This window comes from Globicephala melas, chromosome 8, assembly GCF_963455315.2.
Source record: "Globicephala melas chromosome 8, mGloMel1.2, whole genome shotgun sequence".
NCBI classification, from domain to species: domain Eukaryota; kingdom Metazoa; phylum Chordata; class Mammalia; order Artiodactyla; family Delphinidae; genus Globicephala; species Globicephala melas.
The window spans coordinates 29993553-30015364 of NC_083321.1; the positions used below are offsets into that span (position 1 = coordinate 29993553).

At 41.5% G+C, this 21812-nt stretch overlaps 1 protein-coding gene across 6 annotated transcripts in view; it reads left to right on the plus strand.

The window, feature by feature from the left end:
• Positions 1-21812, plus strand: part of BDNF (brain derived neurotrophic factor) — a 58867-nt gene that overhangs the window by 11209 nt on the left and 25846 nt on the right. The window contains exon 1 of one of the 6 annotated variants that reach the window (XM_030864835.2): positions 9384-9679. The exons of 4 other annotated variants lie outside the window; for them this stretch is intronic. The gene's annotated coding sequence lies outside the window, so the exon portion shown is untranslated. Of the gene's footprint in view, positions 1-9383; positions 9680-10689; positions 10821-21812 lie in introns of those variants that run through there. One more of the 6 variants, XM_030864834.2, reaches the window with a different exon arrangement.

Sequence of the window (21812 nt, forward strand, 5' to 3'; positions counted from 1 at the left end):
ATACTGGTAGTCCAAGATAGTACAAGTCAGTGGTCTCTGCAGAGCTGCTAAAGTCATATAAGGAATCAAGGATGTGGAGGTCAATGGGAAGAATTCATCCTGCCGCCATTCTGATCTATGCAAGGAAGGACGACCTGAACTCATAATGCATTTGATAAGTCCCAGAGCTCAGAAACCAGCCCAGGGGGAAAGGATGATCTCAAAGGACATTTTGGTGTATGAAAAAGTCTACCTAAAACCTCATCAGAGATAACTATGTAGTATATAGAAGAGTATGAATCCTTACCTTGGCTCAAGGCTGTTAACTTTAGGGGAAATCATTTCATGAGTTCCAAGTTTAGTTTACCAAATGACACACAGTTCCTGCAAGCAGTCCAAATTTAGATAGAAAAAAGCCTTAAAGATGATCTAGTTCACAGGTTTCCCCAGTACACTGAAATCACCTGAATCATTCATTCCTTTGAGCTAAGGTCTGAATGTGCTGCTAGGCTTGACAACCACAGCTTATAGCACACTGCCCTGGTTTCATTGATCAGGCAGCTGAGGTGTACGGTAGTTAAGATTGCTCCACTTACTCAACAAATATTTCTGTGAAACTGATAGTATTGATGTGAACAATCTTGGGCTAGTGAAGTGATTTGCACAGGTCACACAGCCAGAGTGATAGTTTAAACTAGAACCCCAATTCTCTTGACTACTGAGGGCCTTACAATCATATCATGTGACAATGACATTTCTTCTATTTCCCAATAATCAAAACATAAGAAAACAACGGGGCTTCTCTGGTGGCGCAGTGGTTAAGAATCCGCCTGCCAGTGCAGGGGACGTGGGTTCGAGCCCTGGTCCAGGAAGATCCCACATACTGCGGAGCAACTAAGCCCGTGCGCCACAACTACTGAGCCTGCGCTCTAGAGCCCAGGAGCCACAATACTGAGCCCATGTGCTGCATCTACTGAAGCCCGTGCACTCTAGAGCCCATGCACCGCAACAAGAGAAGCCACCACAATGAGAAGCCCGCGCACTGCAAGAGTAGTCCCCGCTCGCAGCAACTAGAGAAAGCCCGCACTCAGCAACAAAGACCCAACACAGCCAAAAAAATAATAAATAAAAATTTTAAAAAAGAAAACAATGAATAGCCTTGCAAGATTTTAATTATCTTGATTTTCAAAGTAAAGCTTTTTTGTATATAGCTTAGATTAATTGCTTAAATATAAACATACTTAACAAAATGTTAATACCATTCCAATATGATATTACTAATTTCAAATTGGCAGCACAAAACTAATTATAGTATTTTAAATTTCTTCAACACTCCACAGTTAATTTACGATTATTGAGACGCTAAGACAAGATGAATTGAAACCTCAAATTTTCATTCATTCCTATATTATTCCCAGTGTTTTCAGTTGGTTCTAGATTTTTATCTGAGATTTGACAACAGCTTTATTTATTATTCTTATAGCTTCCTCCCCTCTCAACCTAGGAAAACAAAAAATTGATTTATTTTTCTTAAAACAATCAAGAAATAAGGATGAAATTCTAAATTTTCTTAAAATCCCTTGTCTTAAAAATGTTAGGAAATGTTTACTAATTTAAACTTTAGATTTTTTAACTCATGTCATTTTCCAAAGAAATACTCTTTAAGACTGTTCCTTTGTTCTTCATATGACATCTATACATATAATTCTGCTTTTGAGATTAATTTCTGTTATTAAATACTATTCTGAAGTTGTGCTCTTATCAATTCATTGAAGGGTAAATTAGAATTTTATAAATTCTTCCTAGGAATGCAGGGCAAAATCATATCAATAAATAACAATCTGACTTATTAAAAGCACAGTAACAAAAAGTAAAATTAGAAAAAATGTTAATTAGTCAAGCAAATAGTCAAGAATATGTCAAACTTTGACATATTTTTTTGAGATAAATTGGCATCATGTAGGTTAGCATGATCCTTTTTTATGGAATTCAACTTATTTTTACTCACTTTAATTAGTTTTTGTGTGCAGATAAAATGGAAGGCAATGGAAATTTGGCTTGCAAAGTAGTTCTAAGATGATCTACATCCACAATCTGGTTGTAATATCATAAAAATATGTTTATTATGTGAGAATGGTAATTCAAGTTGGCATTCAGTATAGACATAAAGCAATGAGCAGTGCAAGTTAATTTCAGTTATTTATCCTGGGAATTTTTTTTTTTTTTTTTTTTTTTTTTGCTAAAAAGGCCAGAATATATGATAGCATTGGCTCATTCTTCCCAAAGCCTCCTGGAAAACATGTCTATGAAATATAAGCTCCTCAGTGCTAAACAATTTACTGCATTTGGGAGAAGCATAAAATTTGGTAAGAAAGGAAGTGTTGGGTCTTCATTTTTCTAAGTTAGTATGGAGCCTGCCTTAAGGAAAGCTGACCGTGGGCTGAATTTGCATCCCAGAAATATATTTAATTTGTATTACGGACTCAAAATCTGACTTCCAAAATTGGATATCTAGCCCTATTTTCCCCCACCTCACACACATCAGCCTCTCTCCCAGGTCATGACTACTGTCCAAGCAGAGAAAAATGAATTTCCCTGAGTACATATGTAACAATAACTAAAATGATAATTAATTAATTAATGGGTCTTGGGATTTAAATGTGTGGCTCTGCTTTCCCCCATTCGTTTCCCATTCTACCACATCTCTCTGCCCTCACGTTTTTTGAACTATTATATTTGTCCTATCCATCTGTATCAACATCACCCTTGCTTAGGTTCAACTAGATTCTGTACTTCTTGTTACCCTTCTTGGTAGACTAAGGTTTCAGAAGTTCCTACTTAACAGCAAACACTCTTAGTAATCTTTTGATCACAGAGTCCCTTGACAGTTTCTCAAAATGATATTATGAAGGGGAAGTAAATGTTCCCTTTTTCTACTCAGCTTCTTTTTAGAGTGTTGATTTCATTCCATGTCTGGCTTAATTTCTTCTTGGGATTGCTGGATTGATTTTGCAGTTACCATTGAATTCCTTCAACATGCCCTAAACAGACAACTGTGAGTAGTAGGAATGATATTTCAGCTGATCCCATGCTCTTCAGCCGGGCTATCAAGAATTAGAAGGCCCCAAATATTTGGTTACATTGGATTGTGAAATCATAATTGAGATATACCTGACAAGTGAAATCATCAGTTAAACTTGATTCTAGGAATCACGTAGGTTAACATGATTCTCTTTTATGGACTTCAACTTAGTTATACTGTATTCTAATTAGGTTTTGAATGCAGACAAAATGAAAAGAAATGGTCCAATTTAGGAGAAAGTTCAAACTTCAAAAGTCATGTAGTGTTGTGTAGACCTTACCTTCTGAGAGAAATTACTTGAGAAGATGAAAGCACTCTCCTAATTTATCAGGTAAATGTGTACAACTTTGGACATTAAGTGGAGAACAGAAAAATTGTTCTTAAAAAATTTTGTTGAGAAGTAAAAACAAATGTCTTATTAAAGATCTGTTTCTTTTGAAAAATGCTTCATCTGAAAACTAAGGATAGAATATATAGCTTTGACATAAGGGCTCATCATTTATGAAACAATCACTTCTGTCTCCAAGTTGCAAGGGAGGGATTTGTCATTCTGATTGAATCTTCCCTTTAGTTTTTCCCAACAGCTGTGTTCAGATAATTCATGACTCCAGTGTTTCCTGAGCCCTGGATAATTTCACAGACATGTCTAATACGGGCCTCCATATTTTCAGAAGAATATGGAGATCTTGGAGGAGATCCAGGGTAGACCAAGGGACATGATTAATGGATTGGAAGTTGGAGTTTATGAAGAGAGTTTGTGAGATCTGATTTCTCGCTACGAGAAAAGGCTGAGGGGTGACTTAATAGCACAAGAAGGTTAGGAAGCAGCTGTTCTCCATCTTCACTAAGGTTGGATGAAATGAAATAAAATATAAATTGCAACAAGAACAAAAATGTGTTACAAGTGGGAACTTCTAAGCATTAGAATGGCTGGATTCTTAGGTCCTCAGAAGAAGGATGTGTAGTCTATTTCCCTGGTCTGTGGTGATAGGCCTATGAGTAGTGAGGAAGATGAGATAATCTCATAAGATCCCTTCTGGATCTATCTTTCTATAAGTCTACCTAATCATATATAGAAAAATTATTTTCCTGAACTGTGTCTCATTTTCTCCCTACCACTACCTCCACCCCTGATCCCTTATCCTTTGTCCGCCTTCTGTAAAACACTGCTAACCAAAAATGGGTAGGGCACTGATCAACCATGGGGGGGAGGGCCCTCCCCAGCTGCTAGCTGCCCCTCCAGCTTTTTTTTTTAATTAGTTAATTATTTATTTTATTTTTGGCTGCGTTGGGTCTTAAATGAGGCACGCGGGATCTTTCATTGTGGCATGCTAGCTTCTCTTGCAGGTTTTCTCTCTCTAGTTGTGACACGCGAGCTTCAGGGTGCATGGGCTCTGTAGTTGTGACATGTGGGTTCCAGAGCTCATGGTCTCTGTAGTTCGCGGCCTATGGGCTCTCTAGCTGAGGTGTGCCAGCTCAGTAGTTGTGGCACGGGGGCTTAGTTGCCTCACGGCATGTGGGATCTTAGTTCCCTGACCAGGGATCGAACCCATGTCCCCTGCATTGGAAGGCAGATTCTTTACCATTGGACCACCAGGGAAGTCCCTGTCCCTCCAGCTTTGGGAACAAGTTTCTTGTCCATCACTGCTACCCCTTGGCCACTAGGGTCATGCTGATGGTCATTCTTCTATAAACTAAACCTCTGACAAGGGAAAACAAAACCAAACAAAGCATAATTTCCTACTTCTAACTAACTCACAAGTGGCCCAATGGATTAAAAGACAAACATTATGTCTAGAATTTGAGCAGCTAAAGGGCTGAAATGTGTTTTACTCATCGCCTTGATTCTAGTCCATAGAGCATTGGCTGGCAGTAGGTGCTCAGCAAGTTTTATCAATTGAATGAATGGAACTAAGAAGTGAAGGTAGTTAACTGAAGTGGAGAAAGGTCAGGAGTGTTAGAGGTTTCCAAATGATTCCACATGAGAGACAAATCTAAAGCCTAATCCTTGCTGCCACATGTGTGCCATTGAGGACTTTATTCCCACCAGGCCTGGGCTATCCAGAGGACTTGGACAAGGCATCACAAGCTGCTTGGGTCCTTCCTCCAAAAAAAATTCACCGTAGGCACTGTGTAGATTCAGAATCATGGAAAAATAGGCCAAATTCTTAGTGTGATTTTTAAAACATGACTTTAGGAAGTTCAGTAATTATTTTTTTCTAAATTATATTTTTGCATATGTTGCTAACTTTCTCCATGAAGAATATAAAATTTAGCAGTAGGGAATCTCTCACCCCAGTCATCACACAGCCTAAATAGTTGGGTCTCAAAAATATAATCCACTCCTTACAATCTGATTCAATGTCCTGAAACCCTTTGGTTTAAACTTGCAAAATCTCCTGGCTCTTCTCCCAGCAAAACCAGCAAAGAGTCAGGCACCATTGTCAGTTCTAACTTTTGTCCTAAGCCCTCAATCACATCCCTTCTGACTATGCTTACAGAAACATTATAACAAGTAAACCAATTTATTCCTCACTATTATTTTTTAAATGTTCTCAGGGAAAATCTGGTAACTCGGAGGGCTACAAGTTGAAGACTTATATGTCTGGGAGTTAGTTGTTTCATAATGGTTCTTATGCTTTTTTTTTTTGATCCAATTAAATATTATTCCCAGATGGGATCAGTTTTTGACCTTCTTGTGCTACTCTCCTAATCTTGGCCCTTCTAACATTTTCTTACTATGGTTCCTTTCTTTTGTTTGCCACTAATGGCCATGCCTGGTTACATAATTCCTGTAACAGGTGTTAACCAATTTGGACACATTTGAATATGGCACACAGCTATTCTTATGGTTTATGAGAAGCTTACAGACAAGAAGTACACCTCATATTAAGGTACCATCTAATGAATAGGGATATTATTCCTCCCTTAAGATTTTTCTCAGGACGGGCCTTACTCAATAATTTGGAGGATTGTGAGTGACAGTTTGGCATTAGATCGGGGCTTTGAAATCATGAATTTGACATCTTTGCCACTCTGCTCAGCGGGAGAGTTTTCTGTTTACTTATTATTTTCCCTATGCTAATTACTCCAATTTTCAGCAGTTTTTGAGGTCAATTCATTTGATTCTGAACGCCTTTTTTTTTTTTTTGCAAGGAAGACTGAAGGCAGGAGTAACTAGGAAACTTAAGTAAACATAATTAAACATAAAATGCTTATAGTGATAGTAGAATTGACCTCAGCCAATTAAAATTATTAATAGAAAAATTATGTCAATGTCAAATCTGAGCTTACTGCCTTTGTTCCCACTTGGGTAATGAGGATTAGTTCACATTTCCTGACAAGAATAGATGGGAATTTCTCCCTTACCTTTGTCCTTCTAGAACATTGTGTTAGGATAGTATTAGACCAAAACCAAAAATAGGGATTTTGACTAATTCAAAATTAATTTTGTAAGTGAAATAGGGAGCATTTTCTTTTCAAGCAGTGAAGTTTTTCCTCCTTTTGGTGATTGAGGAAATATTCAGATCACAAACTTGGAATCTTTGCTCCTAACACAGCAATCATGTCAGAGACCAATCTTTAAGAAGAGTCAGAAATACGTGCTCTATATTTTCAGCATCACCCGTGATCACAATAGGAAAATGATTTTGTAAAAAGTTTGATCTTAGATCACACCTCTAACACTATCTCTATATGCTACCTGAATTAAACAAATTATTCAGAATTCCATTCAAGACACTGGTACAACTTTAATTTACCTTGGTGTCGTTTTTAAATGTAAGATTTTTTTTTTTCTTTTTTTTTTTTTTGCGGTACGCGGACCTCTCACTGTTGTGGCCTCTCCCGTTGCGGAGCACAAGCTCCGGATGCGCAGGCTCAGCGGCCATGGCTGATGGTCCTAGCCGCTCCGCGACATGCGGGATCTTCCCGGACCGGGGCACGAACCCGCGTCCCCTGCATCGGCAGGCGGACTCTCAACCACTGCGCCACCAGGCAAGCCCTGTAAGATGTATTTTTAAGGCAAATAGGCAAGTGTTTAAGTATGGGCTTTTATTGTTTTGGTAACACCATAATCACAAATCAGAAAGTTTGGAAATGCTCAGAAGTGTCCAGAGGTCTGATTCATTAGAGGGTTTATCTGAATTGGCATTTGATCTTCTTTTATTTCTAAATATTCCTGACATTTCTATTCATCTGTCTTTTCCTCAGTAAAACTGCACCACACACTGGAAAGTAAAGATATATGCATCTGTATAACATCAAGGGAGAGTAGGAGTAAGAAGACTGGCCATAGATACAATCAGAGTCTCAGAAATAAGGACACTCCTTCCTTCAGAAGAAATGCTGACGTGGCGACGTGAATTTAGCATATAGATTTGCCATAACTTCTCACTCAACAGCACTGAGAATGCTAAGATTCTTGATACGCACTGGCTAGGTATTTTTCAGGAAGGAACTAAATTACAAATGAGCTTAAAAACCTGGGGAAGTAATTCATTTTCAAGCAAATTTAAAGTTGGAAAGTAAGCATTGGTTTGAAGTTAGCATAAAATTATTAAAAAAAAATCTTAGGGTAGGGCTCCTCCAGTACTTTATAAATCAGTACATGTTTTGTTTTTTTAAGTTTATAATCCAGCCTCTCAAATTGTTTTGCCATATTAAAAGAAATTGTGTCTGCATTCAGCCTACACCCCTGGGAGTCAATTCAGAGGTTCTTTGAGGTGGCCAGGCTGGGCTTCTTGGCCTCTGTCCTTCATTGCTTCCAACTAGCCAGTCTATTTCACTTACATTCAATATTCCACAATATACTTCACCATCTGTGCTGTATGGTAGTTTGTATTGGTCATGTATACCCTCAAGTTGATAGAGATGCAAAGCTAAATGTGTGACACTCTAAGAATATGCATGTATTTGAATAATTTGACTATTCAGTCCAACAGTTTGCGAAGAGGCTCTGTAAGATCACACATCCTGATAACACTTCCAAGAAACAGACAGCTTCCCTTTATTGGGGGTGGAGAGAGAGGCAGGGATATTTCTATCTAGAGTTCCTGATTTATTAAAGTCTTATCTCTGGCATTTAGCTGTGTGAACTTGGGCAAATTATTTTGTGGCACTGAGCCTCAGGTTTTCATTTATAAAATAGGAATAATAATTTCTGTGACTGGTCTTTAGGAGCTCTAAAACAGCTAATATAAGTGCACTCATTTTTTAAACTGTAAACCCTTAGGTAAACTGAACTGAGTATATAATGACATTATATACTCAGTTCAACAGCACACTCTTGATAACCACAGGAGGGTCCAGGAAAGGAAACTGTTTATAAATCTTTCCCTTTCCCCAAATTAATGTTGGACTGTTCAGACAAATTTTTAAAGCAGTGAGTCTTAGCAATTATTAGGTCAAACCCCTTTGAGATTACAGAAAAAAATGCACATACACATAGAACTGCCTACCAAATTTGGGGGGAATGGGAGATTGCTATGACACTCATTTATGCATCTCTTAAGAAAGAGTGCTTCTCAAAGTGTAACCTCAGATTTTCTGCTTCCCATTTGCTAGAGGTGCTTGTTAAAATGCTAATTTCTGGACGCTGCCCCACCCTTACTAAATCACAATTTCAGGAGGAGAAATCTGCATTTTAATAGGCAACCCAGGTGGTTTTTTATGCTCGGAGGAGGTCCAAGGACTCCAAGTTAAATGCTGGGGTCTTGTTCCGTTCCTTATTCTAAATTTTAAGTTCTGTCCTAGTGCTTACGAATCGGTCGAACTAATGGGAAGAAAATTCAGCTTTAAAGCAGGAACCTAGGTAGACGTTTGAAAACGTTCGTCCAATGGCAAAATGAAAATGGTCCTCTGGACCCTGGCCACTTACATTCTCTCCAAGGGTCTCGGCTACCTGCAACTAAGAATCCGAAAGACTGCTCTTCTGCTGCGGGGGGCGGGGCGCGAGGTGAGGATTAATTGAGCCAACTGCCCATCCCCTACACACACACACACACACACACACACACACACGTTACAACAGGCTTTTTATTTATCTTTGCTGCCCAGGTTCTTTATTAAAAGGGTTGTTTTATGTGTGTAAGTTTGCTAGGGAGGGAACTGAAAACATCTGCAGAACCATGCAATGCCCTTTAACGGAACTCTTCTAATAAAAGATGTATCATTTTAAATGCGCTGAATTTTGATTCTGGTAATTCGTGCACTAGAGTGTCTATTTCGAGGCAGCGGAGGTATCATATGACAGCGCACGTCAAGGCACCGTGGAGCCCTCTCGTGGACTCCCACCCACTTTCCCATTCACCCGGAGAGTGCTGCTCGCGCAGCCGCTCCCCCAGGCGAGCTAGCATGAAATCTCCCTGCTGCCGAGATCAAATGGAGCTCTTCGCTCAGGGGGTGCGAGTATTACCTCCGCCATGCAATTTCCACTATCAATAATTTAACTTCTTTGGTGCAGAACAGAAGGAGTACATACCGGGCACCAAAGACTCCCCCCTACCACTTCTTTTTAACCAAAGGGAACGTGAAAAAAAGAGTCTGGGAGTTTCGGTGCCGAAGTCTTCTCCAGAGCAGCTGCCTTGATGTTTACTTTGACAAGTAGTGACTAATAAGGTGGGTTTCTTTTCTTTCTTTCTCTTGCCGTTTTTCTCTGGTCGGCTAGAAAGCGTATGGCTTGAGTGAGGTCTGTCATTGCCTTGGCTTCCTGGCTGGAGCAAGTAACTTGGTGTAACGTTATCTGGGGGCGTTCATTAATAAAAAATGCCGTTATTATCTTGATTGAATTCCTATTAGGCAAACTCCGGAGAGGTCAGTGCACGAACTCTGTTTAAGCCGCGGCGTGTTTAAGGTAGCGGAGTAAACCAGTAGCCCCCATGCTCCATGCGATTTCATTGTGTGCTAGCGTTTTCAAGCTCCGTCGTGCGGGAAGGTGCGGGAAGGTGTGTCCATGGCCCGGGAAACGTACGCCCTCTCCCTCAGAACTTGGGTGCCGGGATGGGGCGGAGGGAGTTGCCGAGGAGGGGAGCAAGACCCTGGGGGCTCTGGATTCGCGCTCGCTAGCTCCCGCCCCGGCGCGCACAGCCTGGGTTTACGCGGAGGGCGCGGGACGCGGGGTTCCCCGGGGCGGGGGCTAGGTCGCCTCTCAGAGCCGCGGGCGTGGCGCGCGGGTCCAGTTGGGTCGCCCCAGGGACGGGCGCAGGGCTTGCGGGGCCACGTCGCGGGCCCCCAGCGACTGGCGGAACGGAGCGCGCGGGCCCGGGGAGCTCCGGAAGCCCGGGGAGTCCCGGAGGCCGAGCGGGGGCAAGGGAAAGGCGCGGCGTCCCCTTTAAGCGGCCGCCCCGCACAGGTCTCGGTGGCGCGGGCGAGCTCGGGGGTGGGGGGGCGGGGGGCGGCGCCGTTTGACCAATCGAAGCTCAACCGAAGAGCTAAATAATGTCTGACCCGAGCTCGAGGCGCAGGCTGGAGCTCTGGGTCCCCGTCGCCGCCGCGCCGGGGCGCACCCGCCCGCTCACCGTCCCGCGCACCCCGTCGCGCCACGGGCTCCGGGGCGGGGCCGAGGAACCGGCCCGGCGCGCCCCCCACCTCCTCCTTGAGAAGCTTTGATGAGACGCTTGAACTGCAGCTGCCACCCGCTGCTGTGGGGCCGGCGGCGAGCGGCTCCGCGACGGGGACCGGGGCTGGGCGCAGGGGCCAGGAGCGGGCCAACGATGTGACTCCGCCGCCGGGGACCCGTGAGCTTTGTGTGAACCCCGAGGTAGGCGAGCATCGGGCGTGGGTCTTGGCGCGGGAGCCGCCGGTCCTCCGGCGAAAGTTGGCTGGGGGCGGGGGGTCCTGAAGTTATGGGAAGAGGCCAGAACTCCTCCTTTCCTCCCTTGCACGAGTCCCGAGAAGGGGAGACTTTGAGTTGCTCCTTCGGAGCTTTCTCCTCCCACCCCACGATCCAGAGGGGCAGCCAGGACCCCCGAGGGAGAGGGACGCCAGGAAGCCCCGAAGTGGGGGAGAGAAAGCCAAGAGGAGAAGCAGAGCTGCGCGATGGGAGAAGACGGCGCCCCGGTGTCCCCCGAAACCCTTCCCCAGAGGCCGTGAGAGCGATTTAGGGCGCCAGCTGTCGGGGGCCCCGACTGAGGTGACGGGCTTGGGGCTGAGATGGGAATCTTTCCCATGGGCTGGGAGGTCCCCGCGCAGATTTCGGGGGGCCCCTTGCTCCCTCAGCCCGCATCCCCGTCCGGGCCTCCAGCCGGGCTGCACACTGTCACCTGCTCCCCAAGAGTTGAGATCAAAGCGGACTTATCCAGGTCCAGTACCAGTTTATCTCAGGAAACCTGAGACACTGCTGCAGCTCGGACGTGAAAGGGGCTGCGGGACTCCGGGGCTAGTTGTGCCCACACCTCTCTCCATCCCGTGCCCCTCCCTTGAGGCACCTTACAGGAAAGTAAAAAGTTTTGACTTTCGGGGGCTGGGAAGGATGTGTGTGTGTATTGGGGGGGGACAGGTTGTGACTCGGGTAGGTCTCTGGGGATGCAGAGCCGGGAAGAGTAAATGGGTGAGTGAGCCGTGCCTGGAAAGAAATAGCTGAGGGTTGGAGGCTTTTTGCTCGACGGGCAGAGAAGGGGAATTGCAGACCGGTGGCACCCCTAGGAAAGAAAAGCCTTGGGGCTGCTGGGGTGAGCTAGAGTCACTGTTGGAGGATGCTGTGTTTGTGTGGAGCGGGTGGAGCGGGTGGAGCGGGGTGGAGGGACTCGGTTCGAGGGGCCCGAAGGAGGTGGGGGGTGGGGTGGGGAGAAAGGCTCTAGGGAAGGTAGAGGGTGCCCTCTGCCGGCCAAGCTGCCCCGAGCAGCTGCTGGGGGTGGGGAAGTGGTAAGAGACGGCTTTGCGGAATCCCTTCAGTAGCTGGTAGGAGGGACTTGTTGAATGACGCTTCTGACTCCCGACTCGGATGAATTTCGACTGGTTGCGCCTCTTTGGCTCCAATGCAAAAAGTTTTCCTTGAGCTGGGGGAGCTTTGACAGGCTACGGTTAGTGGTGTGTTAGGGATTCCTGGATCTCATTTTAGTGTCCTTCAGGGATCTTAACGCTTACTTCTCTACGTCAGCAGTAAACAGCGAACGTTTTCTGACAAGAATGCAGGAATGTTCTTGGCCAGAAGCAAAGAAAAGCATATTTCTGAGTGTTTATTAATTCTAGTACAGTTATCTTTTAAAGCAAAGCCATATGTAATTGGGAACGTTGATTTTTCACTGCATATAAGACTGCATATTGATTTCTAATAGGATATAATGTTATTAAATGAGACCTTCAAATTGGCTTGACTTTTGGGAAAATACCCCTTCTCCTTTAATTTTATCCCCCCCAAATCTACTTTTTATATGTTCGTTATAAAGTCAGAGGCTTAAAAGTATATTTAAAAGTATATTTGTATATACTTATATTTTTTGCATTTTAATTTATTGAGGTATAGTTACAGATTTAATTCATCTAAACATGGGACCCCTCGATGTTTACATTATTTTTTAGGTTGAAGGGTTCTGAGATTATGGCATGTAGCACTTCAAATTATTATTATTATAAGTAATAGATCACAAAGTTTTGACCCTGGGAACCACACCCCTTTAAAACAGCCTCTAACTCCTGTTCCTTGATTTTGCAAATACCTTGCTTAAGATTCTTCTTTTGTAAGTTTACTGCTGGACTTGGAGCAGAGGTAAGAGAAAGGAAAGAGACACTTGTTGAAATGTAACCATAACTTTACTGGAATTTAAAACACATTGGTTACCCTTACTGGAATTCCAGGGCCATAAAATCGTTGTCTTTTTTTTTCTTCCACTTTATTTTGCAAAATGTGATAAATGTTGGTAAATATAGACCGGTACTAAGTATTATGACAGGAGAAGCACTGTGTATGTAGAGCTATTTTAAGTCATTACAGAACGTTTTCTATTTGTGAATGATATAAGCAGAAAGAAATGATTTCCAGATAAACAAGACTTACGTACATGTTTTGAAGCATTAGAACATTGCAGACACACTTAGACATCACATTTTTTTTTAAGGAAAATAACAGAGTAATTTTTCACATACCTTTGGAGCCTTTCATTGCCTATTCAGAGCTGAATTAGTAACTGGAAATCTTGTTTATTTTAAGATGATATTTAAGGTCTTTTGAGATTTATAGCAGGTCAACATTTGAATATCCAGAAAATAAAGCATTTAGGAACTCTGTTTTAGGATGTCTTTTCAATAAGTGTAACTTGCAAACAGAAGGAACTAAGAAAGTGATCATTTGCCTAAAATGCAATGATCTCCTCGAATGATTCATTTATACTATGTGAGTCAATTGCCTAAATCTCAAAATGGCCACAGAAGGGTGGGAAGGTGCTGGAATATTGCTGGTTCATTTTGATTCACCAGGAGAGAGGGAAGTCCTGTAAATAATGCAAATTTCTAAAATCCCGGCTCAAAGTTCTTGAGTTTCCTGTTTAATAGGGGGCACCATTAGAATGTAAGTTATTCTCTTCTTCCTGGAATGGTTAAGAGTCCCAGCTTTTCAGTAGTCAAAAGGCATATGATTGATAATCTCATTTCTTTGCAACATAAATAGCTCTGGTTTGTAACTTAAACACACACAGCAAGCTGAGCACACCCACCTGATAGTACAGCAAAGAGCTTGTTTATGTTTTTGTACATTTGTCTTCAGAATCTTCCGTAAGTATCCAACACCTCCGCCACCACCCAACTTGGGTCACACACATCCATCCACAGCCCCTACATGCCGGTAGTGAATTTGTGGAATGTAGCAGCCAGCAGCTTTGGGTCTCAACCATAGACTTAATCTTCTACTGAGCTTCAAGAATATTGAAGATGTACACAATGCAAAGGTCATATACTAGTAGTTGATTAACATTTTAGGTTTTGGAGGTTAGTCCCAGAGTAGACAGAAGAACGATTTTAGACTGGTTGAATGAAAACAGCATGGAGAAGTATTGAATATATGAAAGCTCAACTCTGAATACGTTTTAAAATGAGAAGCACTGCTATTTCAGATGTCCATAATGCTGAATTTATTTTAATGGTTGAAACATAATTTTCAACTTTCATCTCCCTGTGTAGAAGATTTGTTTGTGTGAGGGGGCTAGCCTAGCCTAGCCCAAAGCATGTGAATATCTCCCTTTAATAATAGGGTAATTGCTAACTTGTCTCAACTTGTTGTCAAACAATTGTTATGGAGCACAGCAGTTTCCACTAATTGCAAAATTGCTGCTTAATTGAAGGACTCTCAACCATCTAGTGCAGCCTTTCAGCCACTGGCAGCCTCTGTAATCTCAGGCTGTGAATTGCATTTTAATAGAGGAAAGGAGGAGAGAATTCCGGGGAATTCTAGGTTTAAAACAACTGGCTGTTGTTCAATGGAGGAAGAAGTCATTTGAACGTTAAGTTGCATTGTGATAAATTTTCTTTGTCAGGATGAATAACATGCCCAGATCAGCATTTAGAAAGTGAATGAGTGAACTTCTTGGTTACACTCTGCATCCGTTTACTCTGTTTAGGATGGAGTAATGCCAAACACTAATTGATGTTGGCACGTGAAATCCGTATGTCATTTGTATGTGGGGTTTAACCCTAGGAGACAGAGGAAGGCATTGGTATTTTTAAGCTTAGACAAGCGTCCTCAAAGTCTCCTTAAACTTCCACTTAAGGCATAGAATTACTTAATCCTAAATCATTTTATACTTTAAATGCATCTCTGACTTTCCAGAATACTTATACTAAAGGCTTAGAAAAGTCATGGACCCATTTATTAAATATATGGAATCATTATTGATGATAGACACGAAACAATGGAGCTCACTAATATATGGACTTTGGAAAACCTTTTTGGGGGTGAGGGAGTGGCAAATGGGCATGTTTTCTAAGTGAACTGGAAGGTATTCTTATTTCTGTAAGAAAAACATGAATAAGAAGTATTTAAATGAAAGTACTCAAATTCAAGTACAAACTCTGGGACACTTATACTCTTGGTGAAATAAATCTGACCCAATAATACTGGATGCTAAGAAGTGACTCATTGCCTTGATATCTCATCTATATGTTGCCTAAAGTTTGAGCATGGTTCCATTAGATGAATTGGGGACTGGGTGTAGAACAGGAGAGTGACTGGGGGGAAGCAAAGTCAATTCACAAGCTTCAGTGACAGCCATAATAAAATAAAAGTTTATTTCCAAAGAGCCCAGAGAATAATGAATGTTATGCAGTTTTCCCCAGAGGTTCACTTGAAAGAACTTTTCATTGGTTGTCACGGTAGTAATGTCTTGATTTTGAAACCTCACAGAACCTAGTAGCTCTTAAATGTGCTTTCATCTTGGTTCCTTTGGTCTGACTGAAGCTTTAAGACGACCCTCTGTGTTTTTGACATGCCCCTGCATTTTAAAGGGATGAGGCAGGCAAAGGAAGATTCTTTAAATCTAAGACAGCATAACTAGGAAATCTGTAAAATCATATGGTAGAAAAATCACTTAACTTCAAGTGGCTTATTAAAATCAAACTAGAAGGCAATCTTTCCTTTAATTACAACTAGTATGTATACAATTAAGATTTATGTGATGGAAATGGAAAGAAGATAAACGGACAGTTTCAAGGAATTTAAGCAACTCATCAAAAGTTGAAGTAATAGCGCCACCTAGAGAACAAAATCACCAGCTTTACCAGCCAAACAGCTCATTTGCCATATGAGCCATTTTCTAAGACTACAGTTACTAGGATTGCCTTGGCACCCTATTCGGATTTGGTGAGTGTATGTGCGGGGTGGGGGGTGGGGTGGGGGGGGCAGGGAGGGGATGGCTTAGGATGCACTTCGGATTGTAGATGAGATTTTAAAACAGCCAGATCCATACCCATACCTCAATACCTACACTAAGTCCCTTTAACATTTTAATATTAGCCAGATGTAGAATAACCTGCCGGGAATAAAGGCTGGCCTCCTTTTTAACATTTATTATTTTCAAGGGTATATGCTGAAGCATTGAGTACAAAGGTTCTGATTTTATTTACTTGCTACAGGCAATTCATTGCCCTTTCTGAGATATAATAACACCAAATAAATAGAGTAGAGAGACCTTAAAAATGTCTTTGATCTGTGATGATCTCATTTTAACTTTAATGATTTGAGAAGAATTAAGAGTAAAATAAAGGGTCATGTATGTGGCAAGACTTTAAACACCAAAAAAGTAAGGGGCGGGGAAAGGACAAGGAGAAGGCAATTTTAAGAGTTGCCTCAACCTTAGAATAAATAAAGATGTACATCTGAGCCAGCACCAAAACCGGTAACAGAGCCAGGAGCCAATAATTACAAATTAGCTTAAAATTCTTTGATGACAAAATCTGCATTTCATTCATTTTTGCATGCTTCCACAATAGTATCCAAAATGATTCTGGTAGCAGAAGAGGCACTTAGGCAAATATTGTTGAACGAACAAATAGATTGACTAATAGTTGCCTCAGATTCTGACTAGCAATGTGGGCAATGAAGAAACTCTATAATTATAGAAAAATGTGTATTTGTTTTGCTGGCAGAGAGGCAGAAATTGGAAGAAATAAATGTAATAATAGTTTTGTTTTTCTAGTATGTATTATAACTGTCCTTTAGTTGGCTTAATTCTGAAATTTCTTATGTACAATTTGGCTCACTCGTAAAGTTGTCATGTTTGGACCATATGAAATGTTAAAGCTGATTTAGACAGTAGCAACTATAAAGCTACTGGTGGGGGCTTCCCTGGTGGCGCAGTGGTTGAGAGTCTGCCTGCCGATGCAGGGGACGCGGGTTCGTGCCCCGGTCCGGGAAGACCCCATATGCCACGGAGCGGCTGGGTCCGTGAGCCATGGCCGCTGAGCCTGCGCGTCCGGAGTCTGTGCTCCGCAACGGGGGAGGCCATAACAGTGAGAGGCCCGCGTACCGCAAAAAAAAAAAAAAAAGCTACTGGTGGATTTTCCTTTAAATGTTTTCAGTTTTGGGGTACTGGTGGGCGATGCCAGTCCTTGTGCTTCAGGGAATGGAAAATGGTATATGTTAAGTTGGTTCCAATTTCTGGTAAGCAGTTAACCAAAGAAAGTCATTATATTGTCTGTGTCATGCGTAGAAGCAATCAGGTGCAGAAAACTTTACTTTTCAGGAAAAAAATTACTAAAAAAAAAAGCTATATATCTATAGCTTATGCGTACATAGAGAGAGATGGGGGTGCGGTGGGAGAGAGAGAGATGGACGTAAACTCCTTGAATAACATTTTTGCCACATGGGATTTGGTCTAATCGCTCTTGGTTTGGAGCTGTTACCATCAGCATTTGCTGCCTTTTCTGATACTTGCTTTCTGCTTTTGAAAACGGAAGCTGTGCTCAGATTGAAACAAGTTTTTCTATCTTTTCACATGTTCATCTGTTTCTTGAATCATGGGGAGTGTTCTTAAACACAGATAAATTTCTTTTACATCACGCAGAATCTGAAGGCCGAGAAATTTGCTTCATGCTGCGGGCAGAGATGCTTGGTGGAGTCCCAGGCCACATTCCTAGAGCAGACTGGTGAAGGTGTTGTCTCTTACGCAACATGGGGAGAGCACATCCAGCATTCACACACTGTCTGATAATGTATCTGAAGTCACAGATGATGGGCTTATCATTCTGAAACATAAAGCCAGCAGGCATTCTGTTGGATGATAGAACCTGGATCATTTACAGTTACTTAAATGTAAAATACTGTGGTTAGGTTAAAAGTCAACTGTATAAATAGAGAGAATATGGAGTTGAGACAAGGTTTTGGGCGCTGACTTAGACTGTACAAAGGAAACTCAGACGTTTTAAATAACTGCAGGTTCAGTGGGAGCCAGTGGTGTGTGTGTGTGTGTGTGTGTGTGTTGGTGTGTTGGTGTGCGGTGGGGGGCTTTGGACGAAGCTATTGTGGTTTTGGTCTGTACTAGTAGAAGCCTAACACGCAAATGGAGAAACTAATAATTTCCCCCCATTTCTAAAGTAGACTGTGTATGGAATATCTTCAGTTTAAGGAGCTGAAATAGGTTGCTTTAGGTCCAGCATTGACCAATTGGTGTATATTGAGATCATTATGATCATGATGTATAGGAAGTTGGAAACCATTGGCAAGTGAGGAATGGCTGAGGGAACTTGGACTGGGTGGCTTGGGGACAAGGAAACTTAGGCTGCAATGGTGAATGTATTCTTTCTCCCTTAGGTAGTCTAAATCACATGATGGGAGGTACCTGGAAGGCTGGGTTAAGAAGGATTCTGGAGCTGTCCAGGCTCAATGAGAATGTTCTGTTTCTGCCCGCCATGGGTAGAGTGGCAGCATGTGTGACATGTTTTTGACGTCCTAATTTAGAGGACAGTCTTCACGAGTGTAAAGAACTGGCACATGGAGGAGGGAGAGGGTTTTTTTTTTATGTTGCCCCAGACAGCAGGTCTAGGACCAGTGATATAATTTAGGCACTGTACGTAGTATCTAGAAGAACTTTCAGTTCCATTTAATTAAGCAGATATTGCAGGCTCACTGCATACAAAGCACTGTGTTGAGGGAATTATGATCTAACAAAGAAAAAAAGAAGCTTCTTTGGAATATGATCAGTTTCCTGTTATAGATGTTTAAGCTGAGGCTGAAACCCATTCAGAAAGGACAGCTATTAACATGGGAGGTCAGAGTTAGGTATATTCTGAAGTACCTTTGTACTCCTAAGTTTTTCAAATATATTGATCATATCATAGGTACGCTCCTTATTTTGAGTTCATATACAATCCTAATGACGATCATATGTTTCTGTCTTTGGATCCTCTACCTGAGATAAGGGCCGTATCATGAACTGAGCATCAGAAATCCTTCTCATTTCTTTGCAAAGTGCTGGGCTTTTACTTTTTTCATGCTTACAAAAGTAATTATTTTTCCTTTGGATCAGACAGAATGGAATGTTTAAAAAAAGAGTCCTGATCAGATTCAGATGCCCAAATTGCTTAAGAAATTAGCTTTTGACATTAGATTTTTTAGAGAGTTCAGCAACTGAACTGAAAAAAACCCTCAACATTCACCTTCCCCTTCTGGGAACTGCAGAATCCTCAGCTTTCCAAAGAGTTTCTTTTTTTAAATGTAAACTGTCAAAACAGTGGACCCCTCCCCCAACCGCTTCAGGCTCCAACGTGGATGGAGTTAACTTTTTTTTTTGTAACTTATTTTGCTCTTCTGTAGATCATTTGGAGATTAACCAACATGGAGATGTCATTAAAATGCAAGTTTAGACCCTAGGTTGCATGGCCCACTCCTAGTACTCATGAATATTTATTCTTCATGGTCTCTAATACTGCTTTCAAATATTCATATTGTCAGTCATCAAAGCAAGCAGTTTACCATTTACATCCCCCTTAGAGCATCACATATTTTATATATGGTTCATGTTGCTACATGTATATTTTCTCCTGTTTCAAAGCTTTTCTTTAAAAAAAAGTAAAAGCATTACATGCAGGGAATGATTCTTTTATTTATTAATTCATCAAGTGTTAATTGAGTGCCCAGTGGGTGCCAGGCACTGGGCTAGATGGATCCATCCATCTTCAGATGCCCCTGGATAAGGAACTCCATTGATTCTGCCAGGTAAGTCTTCCATTACCTCTTCATATACTCACTTCAAAAGAGTATTTTAAAAATCTATTGAACAAATTCTCTGAGTCATTTCAGAACTTCCTGCCAACCCTGTATTTTCAGTCATAGATTGTAATATTTTGGAAGAATTTATGTCACTTTTAAGAGATTAATCTTTTTTTATATATATAACAATCGGGTATCATTTCATGTTCAAATTAAGGCAACAAAAATGCTTGTTAGTGTCTTAAACATTTTGCTATTATTTGAGGATATTTCAAGAGGAACTCTTTTATTTATTTATTTATTTTTGGGCTGTGTTGTGTTTTCGTTGCTGCACGTGGGCTTTCTCTAGTTGTGGCGAGTGGGGGCTACTCTTTGCTGCGGTGCGTGGGCTTCTCATTGCGGTGGCTTCTCTTGTTGCAGAGCGTGGGCTCTAGGTGTGCGGGCTTCAGTAGTTGTGGCTTGCAGGCTCTAGAGCGCAGGCTCAGTAGTTGTGGCGCACCGGCTTAGTTGCTCCGCGTCATGTGGGATCTTCCCGGACCAGGGCTTGAACCCATGTCCCCTGCATTGGCAGGTGGATTCTTAACCACTGCGCCACTAGGGAAGCCCTCAAGAGGAACTCTTGTAATGATGCTGGTAGAAGCCACAGTAGAAGGAGAACTTCTGGACTAAAGATGCTGTTCATTTCCACTGATGTTATGATGGATTTTTTTCTGTACTTACAAGGACATGTTTGGGCCTTTTAGTATTCAGGAGTGTGTCTTTTATTTTGCAGTGTTTATAAACCCTGTGTGTTTCCTCCCTAAAGAAACTAAAAATGTGAAAATGCTTCCATTTACTAGAAGCTGGTTTCATGATTATGCTGAGTAAGAAAAAGAAGGAAAAATCAGTGTAGTAAATACTATATTGCCTTTAAACGTTAGTCAATAACATGCTTAAATGGTAATTTTTTTAAGAGTTTCCTAAAACCACTTTTCAATCCATTGGGTTGGTCTCCTTTCACTGTGAAGTCAGGAGGTGTTTTTGCTCAAATACATGGAATAAATAAGAATCCGTATGTAGTGTTTGTGGATCATGTAAATATGTCAATGGAACTAGAGCACAGTTTGGTACCATCAACTCAGAAATGTTTAGCTTCTTGATATACTGAACAAGGAAGCAAATTTTCATATTCTCTTGTGAATCTCAAAAAAAAAAAAAATCACAGGATCAGGAAGTGGTAATACCTCCCATTTTCCTTCTAATACCAAACCTATAGCCACATTTCTAACCTTCTCCTTCACTCCTGAGCAGGACAATCAGAATAAACCATAAATCCATAAATAAAGAAAGAATAAGCCATAAATAAATAGGGCCAGGACTATTCCATTCATTCTTTGTTCTTTGAGACAAAATCAGAGGGTTAGACACAGGTCCTCTAACCTCCAAATTAGTGGTATAAATGTAAATAAGTACATTGTAGGACTTTTTTTTTTTTTTTTTTTTCCTGTAATACAGCCTTAACTTAAAATCCCAATGTGTAAAACAAAAATAAGCAGGGCTGAGTTAGTTGAACTGCAGGTGGGAACATCAGTGTCCTGTCTCCTTGACCTCGATTTAGCCCCTTGCAAGAAGCCTCTCGACACTCTTGTCTGCAAAACCCAATTGGAAAACTGTTGTTCTAGAGAAAAATCAATAAGTGGAAATCCCAAAGTCTTAAATCTTCCTTCCTTCTTCACGAAAATCACTGTCCCCCTGCCCGTTCCTGTGGCCATTCTCTCGCATTGAGAGTTGTGTTCATCCGCTTGTTTAAATTATTCATGGATGGTAACTTGGTAACATCGATACGGGTATGTGACATTTTCCCCACTGCATAACTTTTAGAAATAATCATAGACGTGTAACGGCTGAGAAAAAAACGGTAAGGTGACCTTACCTTAAAGATTTTATTAATCATTGAAATTTATCACCATTAATAAAATTTATTTTAAAATGTTCTTCCTAAAATACCAGTATATTTTTCTGGTTTTCACATCCCTGGCAATGATTTTCTTAAAACTTTGAAGTGTCTATTATTCCAGAGCATCTGATTGTTCTTCAGAGTTAGTCTCATCTAAGAATTTAGGGGAACCCTCGCCATCA